The sequence below is a fragment of the Rhincodon typus genome, chromosome 27 (genome assembly GCF_021869965.1).
Source record: "Rhincodon typus isolate 14 chromosome 27, sRhiTyp1.1, whole genome shotgun sequence".
Lineage (NCBI taxonomy): Eukaryota > Metazoa > Chordata > Chondrichthyes > Orectolobiformes > Rhincodontidae > Rhincodon > Rhincodon typus.
The window spans coordinates 35,918,056-35,926,520 of record NC_063358.1 but is presented as its reverse complement, the minus strand read 5'-3'; positions in this window follow the sequence as shown (position 1 = coordinate 35,926,520).

Here is an 8,465-nt window from a genome sequence, read left to right as displayed (position 1 = left end):
CTCCCCGATTCTGTGTGTGTCTCCTTTGGGTGATCTGGTTTCGTTCCACAGTCCAAAGATGTGCAAGTTAGGTGGATTGGCCATGCTAAATTGCCCGTAGTGTCCAGGGATGTGCAGGCTAGGTGGGTTAGCCGGGGGAAATGGAGGGATAGGGTATGGAGGGCTGGGTCTGGGTGGGATGCCCTTCGGAGGGTCAGTGCAGGCTCAATGGGATAAATAGCCTCTTTCTGCACTGTACGGATTCTATGAATCTTCTATGGATTCTATTCTATGAGTCTAATCTCTATATGCATACATAGATGTAAAATGTTGTCACACAGGGATATCTGAGAGATTTTTACATGTATAAGAAAATAGTAGGTCAGCTGCCACAGCTTATTCCCCTATTGGATTAGAACAGGGCTGATCTGTATCGAAACTCTATCTATAAAGCCTTAATTCTGTAACCTCAACACCGTTGCCTAATTAAAATCTATTGGAAATCTGAGCCCTTTCGCTCCTTCACTAGAAATGCCTCTAAGCCCAATTAAGATTGTCTCACCGAGTGAATAATACACAGGCAACAGCATATAACAGTAATTCCCCTCAATACCAACAAAGGTGAAAAAGATTCATTGAAATGTTGCAGAATCACACATGTAGAAAGGAGATGGAAGTGTTTCCGGAGGGCTGCCTTCACCCAATAAGAATTGATTAAGAGAAACAGAGGCCGGCAAGTGTACAGTTTCAGCATCTATATGCATCCCCTTGAACAAATCAGTGCCATGTATAGATTTATTCATACACTAGCTTTTCATTTTAATGTTAAAAAATAACAGTTCCATTTTCCTCTTTCAACTGATAGAGGTCTTAGTTATGGGATTAGCTTCAGGATGGCTAACTGTTCCAGATCTTACAGGATCATGTTTGGAGGGATATGGGCCAAATGCAGGCAAATGGGACTAGTTTAGTTTGGGAGCATAGTCGACATGGACTAGTTGCACCGAAAGGTCTGTTTCCATGCTATATGACTCTATAATTCTATGACCATCCCATATTTTGGACAGTTGCCCCACATTGTATAGGGACAGGGCACTGTTTGTCTCATGTTTGCAATATCTGTGTTTAGTGCCTACACAGTACATATCTTGGCCTGCTCACTGCACTGTCCTCTTCAATCTCTTCTCTGGTGGCCTACATAGGTGTAACAACATCCATCCCCAAAACAGGTTCACTGCCATGCTAAAGTAGCCCCTATATGTTTTTTTTGGCTGGACGTAGTCAACCTAGTTAGCCGGACTCAGAGTCAGATGGTTGAGAGCTCGAGTCCCACTTCAGCAATTTGAGCAGAAAATCTCAGCCGTTTCTCCAATGCAGTACTTAAGGCTACACTGTTGGAGGCATGGTCTGTTATAGATAAAATGTTAAATTTAGACCCTGCCTGCCCTCTTAGCAGGATGTAAATGATCCACGGAACATAATTTCAAAGAAACGCAGTTCAATTTCCCCAGTGATCTGGCCATTGTTTATCCCACAATCAACTTCACTGGAATGTATAAAAGCAAAATACTGTGGATGCTGAAAATCTGAAAAAGGTTCATAGAATTCTGGAGAAACTCGACAGTATCTGTGGGGAGAGAAACGGAGTTGATGTTTCTTCGGAACTTCATTGTGGCCTATCTGAGCAGAGAGTGACATGGAGATATCTGCGGGAGGCTGATCACCAATCAGGGAAGCACATTTTCCTGTAGAGTAGTATTCATTTCTTTGTAACAGGGATTAGCCTATATTTAACAGTTCAGTTACTTTTCCCTCATTCTCAGGATATCGAGGGTAAGACTGGTATATATTGTCAGTCTGAATTGCCCAGAGAAGATGGTGGTGGACATGCTTCTTCAGGAGGCATTAGTTTCTCTTTGAAAACTGAGTGGTGTGATTAACATTTTAGAAAGTGGTTATGAGTTAACCATAAAAATAAAACTAAGAACTGCAGATGCTGGAGAACTGCGCTTCTGAAGAGGGCTCACTGGACCTGAAACATTAACTCAGGTTACTCTCCAAAAATACTGCCAGACTTGCTGAGTTTCTGCAGCAGTTTTTGTCTTTGCAAGAGCTATCCAGGCTGGTCTAGGACATAAAACTCAAAACAGGTAAGGATGACACATCTCCTTTGTGAAGGACGTGAGTGAAACAGTTTGGATTTCAAGATGTTCCAAGTCACTATTACTGGTAGCAGTTTTTTTTTAATCTCTAGATCCTTTTTAAAGTCAAATTCAAGTTCTCAAATTGCTTTGGTGGGACCTGTTCGTTGGATTTTTGGTCAAGAAGGCTGCACTTACTTGTCTCTTCACCATCAGGACGGGTGAATGGGATAACATCACAGATACATCAGGTACAAGTGGATCCAGAACACAAAAAAATACCAGCAGGAGTAGGCTATTTGGCCCCTTAATCCTACCCTTTTCAACAAAATCATGGCTGATTTGCCCAGGCCTCAACTCCTTTTTCATGCTATTGTTGCCCTCAAATCTTTGCTATTTCAATGAATTATCTACCTCCTCATTAAATACTTTCAGTGATCTAGCTTCAACAACTCACTGGTGTAGAGAATTCCAGACATTCACTATGTTATGGGAGAATAAATTCCATTGAATCTTAGGGTTAAATGGGTGTCTCCTCATTCTGTAACAATGTCCCCTATTTTGAGATTCCCCCGTTCGTGGAAAGATTTTCTGAACACCTACATGTCAAATTCCCTCAGAATCTGATGATTTTCAATTAGATCATCCCTCATTCTTCTAAACTTGATGAATTAAAGGCCTAAACTGTTTAGCTGTTATTAATAAGTCAACCCTTTCATCCCAGCCATCAGCCTAGTGAATCTCTTTTGAACTGCCTTCAGTGCCAACATAGCATTCCTTAAATAAAGAGACCAAATCCATACACAATACTCCAGGCATGGTGTCACCAATACCCAGTACAGTTACAACAAAGCTTCCCAGTTTTTAAACATCACCTTCTCAGTAATAAAAGCCAACATTTCATTTGGCTTTTTAACCAATTGCTGCACTTGCATGCTAATGTTTTTGTGCTTCGTGCACAAGAACACTCAGATCCCACAGTGCTGCACTTTTTGGGACTCTCTCTCCATTTAAATAATAGTCTGCCTTTTAATTCTTCTTACCAAAGGGCATGCCCTCACAATGTCTTTCATTAAGTTCCATCTGCCCAGTTTTTTTGCCAAATCACTCAACCTATCTCTCTATATTACCTTGCAGATTCCCTTTCCTTTCATCACAACATGCTCTCACCTACTGTTGTATCGTCAGCAAATTTGAATACTTTACACTCTGCCACCTCCTCCAAATCATTAAAATAGGCAGTAAATAAATGAGGCCCTTGGACAGATCCTTGTGGCACCACACTGATTACATCTTTCCAATTTGGAATGAATCCTAACTCTGTCTTCTGTGTGTGAACTAAACCTCAGTCCATGCTAATACATTATCCCAATACTATAGGCTCAAATCTCTTCAGTAACTTCCAAATACACTATATTTACTGGTGCCCCTTCATCAAATCTGTCTGGTATTTTTTGTTTGCTGAGCATTATACAAGAATTAGAATTAGAATCCCTACAGTGTGGAAACAGGCCCTTCGGCCCAACAAGTCCACACCGAACCTCAGAGCATCCCACCCAGATCCATCCCCCCATGACCCACCACCTCCCTGAACACTACGGGCAATTTAGCATGGCCAATCTGCCTATCTTTGGACTGTGGGAGGAAACCGGAGCACCCGGAGAAAACCCACGCAGACACGGGGAGAATGTGCAAACTCCACACAGACAGTCGCCTGAGGCTGGAATCGAACCCACGTCCCTGGCACTGTGAGGCAGCAGTGCTAACCACTGTGCCGCCGTGTTTAAATGTTTACTACTTCTTATTCGCGACTTTAGCTCTTTTCCCAGTTCACCTCAGAACAATGGTTTTCAACGGATGTGCTGTGGCACGCTGATGTGTTGTGAGAACTGTCCAAATGAAATTTTATACAAAGGTAAGGAAATTCTACGTTTTACCTTAAACAGCTTAAACAAAAATTAAACTGGAAATTGTGAAAATTAATCAAGTTAAAAGTGAAGAGTAGATCTCTTGGTTCTAAAACACACAAATGTCCTCAATGCAGGGGTCATGGGCAGAAGTGAGATCTCATGATCATTGAAACTAATAGCCAAGCAATCGTGTTCATGTATGTTTTTTGTTGGCATTAGATAAAACAATCTAATGTCCCGAGGGTATGTTTGTCAATGGAGCAAGATTTTTTGGGCCTATCATCAATTCCTCCCTGGATTCTATGTAGTCTGTCAGTCTCAGTTTTCCCGCTAACCTGGTACATTGCAATTTACCTTGCCATTTGCTCTGCTCCATTGAATTTCGATGATGTATCGGTGCAGGGTGTGGAAAAGATCTAGGGGCTGTAGACATACTTGAGTTGAGCAGATTTTGAAAATGCATCATTATGAAAAGTGAAACGTTGATGCATTTGATCTTTCTTTATCTTGTCTTATACACTATGTTGCAAACCTCTGTAGTGAGAGTGTAACTGTGGTCAACGTGAGTGAATGTGAAATTTTTGAGCAATTAATTCAACTGAAAGAAAGTAGGTATGCTGTGGAATTGTTTATTTTATTGAAGTGTTCCTTGATACTGAAAAGGTTGGGAACATCTGCTTCAGATAATTCTTCGTACCCTTGCTATGGTCCCTGTTTAAGTTGAGGACACTGGTTTGAGACCCATGTGGCTCTCTCTCAAACTGAATTTGAAATCCTACCATGTTGCAATTACTACCTGCCACAGTACCTTTAATTATGAGATCTCTTAGTAATCCTACCCCATTACACATTACTAGACCCAAAATAACCTGTTCCCAGGTAAATTTTGCAACGTACTGCTCTAAGAAACAACCTCGGATACACTCTACAAGTCTGTTAACCAAGCTACCCTTGCTCATCTGATTTGTCCAGTCAATATGCAGATTTAAAATCAATTGTAGTCTCTTTCTTACATATCTCTACTATTTCCCAATTTATACTTTGTCTTACAATGAGGCAACTCTTCAGAGGTCTATATATGGCTCTCATCTATGTGTTTGTCTCCTTGATATTCCTTATTTCCACCTAAACTGCTTCTACATCATTATCTATTGTACGTGTATCACCACTGAACACCACATTGATACCAACCTTTATTCACAAAGCTACCCCACCTCCTTTCCTTTTCACCTATTCTTTCAAAACATCGAATACACTTGAATATAAAGTTCCCAGTCTTGGTCACCCTACAATCATGTCTATCCATTATTCACAACAGACACAAACACATTCTTTTAAGATTATTTTACTGTATTTGCAACACAGGTGCACGTATCTGACTTTTATATCTAGAAATGCCTTGAAGTTTGGTGAACACAAACTCTCAAACTTCACCACTTTGCATTATGTATCATTCTGCCTTTTACACATTAATTCCAAGAGTTAATACTTTAGAAATGAAAAAAAAGACAAAATTCTACTGAGGATCTGAAATATAAAAGACATGGGAAGTGCTGGAAAAGCTGAACTGTTCTGGCAACATCTACAGAGAGAGAAACAGAATTTTAAGTCCAGTATCACTTTCTCAGAACTGAAGAGAGGTTCCAATGTGATGGGTTTTCTGTTGTTCAAAGGAAGGAGGTAAAACTTAAAGTGATGGTCAGGGATAAGTTAGAGAATACGAGAGATTAAATTACAAAGTGTCACGGAAGGAAAGGCAAAGACCACGGTTATTGTAGAAACAAAGCATTGGTGAAGAGTACATGCTAATGGCAGAATAAAGGACAGTTCTGTCTGAAAGCAGAAAAAACATGCACGTGGCAAAAACAAATCAAAACAGATTGTGGTGTTCACAGTCTGAAGTTGTTGGGAGTCCATTTCGCACAGAATTCCAACAGTGTGAAAGAGGCCATTCAGCCCATCAAGTCTGCACCATCCCTCTGAACAGCATTTCACCATATTCCCATAACCTCACATTTCCTATGGCTAACCCACTTAGCCTGCACATCCCTGGACACTGTGGGCAATTTAGCATAGCCATCCACCTAACCTACACATCTTTGGACTATGGGAGGAAGCTGGAGCACCGGGAAGAAACCCACGCAGACATGGGGAGAACATGCAAACCCCACATAGACAGTCACTCGAGGGTGGAACTGAACCCTGGTCCCTGGCACTGTGAGGCAGCAGTGCTAACCACTGAGCCACGATGCACCGTCACAGAAGCATAGTAATTTGTGAATCAATTTAAATGGCCTTTTATTTGAATAAACATGTTTCTTTGTTCAGCGAAACCAATTTGCACCATTAGGCTCTCGGATTTTCTTATTATTCATGACCAGATTTCGATCCCGAGTAAAGAGGGGGCACTCATGGACAGCAAGATCCCACGGACAGCAAGATCGCACAGACAGCAATAAAAGAAATGGCCAACTCTGCAGATTGTAGTGCAGCTCATCGTGGGCTAAATGCTGGCCAGGTCACAAGGCAGAAAACTTTTCCTTAAACCGTGCCTCAAAATCCCTTACAGCTGATAGTAAAAACCGAGCTTTGGTACAACATCTGATCTGAGGAATCATCAAATGTCGAGCTAACCTGCTCCATAAATAATGACCTGCAGATGTCTCATGGGGTCGTCCCTCACCTGTCACTTTCTTTCTCGACTGTCAGTTTTTTCCTGGTTTATCTCAGTTTTTACGTGTTTTGTAAAATGAATTTCTACCCATTTCACAAATTCCGTTTGGATTCATTTAAAAAAAACACATAAAAAGCAGAATCTGAAAGAAGCTATTTTAAATGTAATGTTGTTCTAAATTTGACAGAAAGCAAATAGAATAGGGAGATGTTAGGCTAGTGGCAATAATGATCCTGAAGGCCAGGCTAATATTCCAGGACAAGTGTTCAAATCCCACCAAGGCAGTTGGTCAAATATAATTACTGATTAATCAAAAACAAATCTGGAAATAAAAGCTGGTTTCATTAATGGTGAACATGAAACTATCATTGAATTGTCATAAAATTGACCTGATTCACTCACATCCATTAGAGAAAGAAATCTGGTGTGAGTTTGCCACCAGATGCCTGATGCAGCACTGCTTATCTTGACTAACATGAGAAACTGGGTGTGGATATAGACTTATTGAAGAATGTAAGACAGTTATTACAACTGGCCAATCTATACAAACATTAAAACCTCAGGCACTTAAATATCTAGGCTAATATTAACCTATTAGTAACAGCAGAGGGATACGTTTCCAGTAGAGTGCCATGCTTCAAATGACCTGAGTAAGAGATGCAAGTATAAGACCTTCAAATCCTTCTATCACGTGCTGTGCTGCAGTGGCAATATCATCTGTATGACTCTTGAAGGTATTTGTGAGATGTAACACAAAACTGTCCATACTGGGTCTGTCCTAGAAGTGACTCCAAACCCACAGTAGTGTGATTGACTAACTGTCCTCTGAAATCGTCTAGCAGGCCATGCAGTTTACATTTTTTTTTAAAACAAGCAACCACCGCCATTAATCACTGATGTAGCTGATTGAACTTTTACAAACAAAGCCCATTATGGGTAGGGCAAGCCATCAAAGGTGATGGGGTGGGGTAGGGAGAGCAGGAAGGGACTAAACCAAAATAGAGTTGGAGGGGGAAATAAAGCACTGTATCTCCTGTGGTGCCCACATCTCTCTAAAAGCATCAAGACTAACAAGGGACATCTTGTGCTCCTTCTCCAAGCATAGCTGGACATGACATAATTGCAAAAAAGCCATAGACAGTTGGCAGAGATGATCCCTTCCAAGGGCCACTGCCTGGACCTGTTTATAACCAGCCTGGTCATGCCCAGGAGCAGACCCACGAGGAGATTATTTATCTGCCCACATTCCTCTGCACCAGGTGCCCAAAGATCAGGAGTGTGGGTCTGAAGTGCAACCAAAAACGCAAACAGAGATTTTTCAAATAACCAAAATGGGGGTACCATCCAGTTTCAAGTCAGAAGTCAGATAACACTAGGTTATAGTCCAACAGGTTTATTTGAAATCACAAGTTTTCAGAGGGTTGTCCTTTCGTCAGGTGAAGGGACAAAGGAACAGCACTCCAAAAGCTTATGATTTCAAATAAACCAGTTGGACTATAACCTGGTGTCGTCTGACTTCTAACCTTGTCCACCCCAGTCCAACACCAGCACCTCTACACCATGCAGGTTAAAGGCAATCAGGAACGGGCAAGAAATATTGGCCTTACCAACGATGCCCTCATCCCATGAAAGAATAAAGAAAGAAATCTAAACATTTCTCCACAGACGTTAATTTACTGTCAGTCTCATTCTTTTCCTGAAGTTCCATGTGATTTTTTTTTACCAATCCAATTTGGAAAGTTGACTGACTATATGTTTGTT